A 1475-nucleotide genomic window follows, 5' to 3' on the forward strand; every position below is an offset into this window, starting at 1 on the left:
TTGCTGCCTTGACCAAGGGTGTCCTCGGGTTCTCTTGTGGTAACGAATATTGGGACATCAACACCTACCCCTGACACTGCATAGATAGCCACGGAGCCAGACATGGTCCAAGGCAGCATCTTGGGTTGGGATCTCACTATGGCCCTGGGTGGCAGGCCACTCTCAGGAAGGTATTCCTCCACAACCTCTAGTCTCCAGTTCCATCTCTTTTCATAATGCTCAAGTTGCTCCACTTCTCTTTCTATCTTATCTGTCCACCACACTGTGATTGCTCCCACTCCAGGCTAGCAAAACGACTATCAGGCTCCTGGGTGACATCCTCTGTTAGTGCTGAGTGGTGTGGCAGGCAGCAAGCTGGTGTCTACAGCTAGCCTCTGCCATGCTCAGAAGGGCAGGTCTATGGATGGTGTGCCTGTCTTGCTTTTCCAAAGCTTTGCTTTCTGGATTTGAATTGATTTGATTTTTATGTGTCCTAGGCATAAAATAGTTTTGGCCACCAAGCCAGGCATCAAGCTAGGATGAACAAAAGACTACCATCTGCTCAGCCCCTGACTGACAGAAGAACAACATCACAAACAATGTGTCTTTTTGCCCATATTCAGTGGGGTCAAAATGTATTTTTTTAATGTGCTTGATATCTAGGTAAAGATTTCATAAACTTTGTCTTGTTAATATTCATACATTGTCTAAAGTAATTAGATTTAGTGTTAGATTTCAATTTACAATGATAATTTGCCAATTGTGTATAGACCCCTCTCCTCCCTTTCCCTCATTCCTCCCAGCTTCTACTAGTTATTATTCTATGGATTATTCTATGACTAGGTGAGCTTTTAATAGTTTCCATACACAAGAGCCAACAAGTAGACACCAGTCTTTGTGTGTATAGTTTAGTTCATTTGGCTTAGTAAATTTTCCTATACCATGCATCTATTTTCAAACATTTATTTTATTGTGAGACTTACATACATGGACACGGTTTTTATATCATTTTCACGCTAAATTTCTTCTCTCTGTATTCTTCACACTGTTTCAAATTCATAACCTTTATTTTATATACATGCATATATATACACACATATGAATATATTCAGTAGAATACACACACACATACACACATGCACACACACACACATTTTACTGAGTAGAAATTGGGGATTCCATAATCTATGAAGAGGATTATTTTTGACTCTTCATCTGTAATCAGTAATTAGTTAATTGCCTATATTTTTTCATATAGGGATGGTACCTTGTGGGAATTCCCCCATGCACCTTAGCATGTCAATTAATGATGGATTTTTTTTCAGGTTTTCTCTAAGCTATCATACTGTTGAGTTTGTATTATTATTATTTATTAACTAACTTATTTATTTACCTCCTCAAAATGCTGTCTCCCTCCCAGTTCCCTCTGCCCAGAGTTCCTCCCCCATCCTTCCTCCCCTTTGACTCTGATAGGGTGACCCCATGACAGCCATTTA

The 1475-nt window shown here is 39.8% G+C and overlaps 1 non-coding gene across 1 annotated transcript; it reads right to left on the bottom strand.

Moving 5' to 3' along the window:
- Window positions 1-463: 463 nt before the first annotated feature.
- LOC115490282 lies at window positions 464-607 on the bottom strand. The gene has a single exon (XR_003956084.1). It is a non-coding gene; the product is annotated as a small nucleolar RNA SNORA48 (small nucleolar RNA).
- Between the last annotated feature and the right edge of the window lie 868 nt (window positions 608-1475).

Source organism: Mus musculus, chromosome 5 (assembly GCF_000001635.26).
Source record: "Mus musculus strain C57BL/6J chromosome 5, GRCm38.p6 C57BL/6J".
Lineage (NCBI taxonomy): Eukaryota > Metazoa > Chordata > Mammalia > Rodentia > Muridae > Mus > Mus musculus.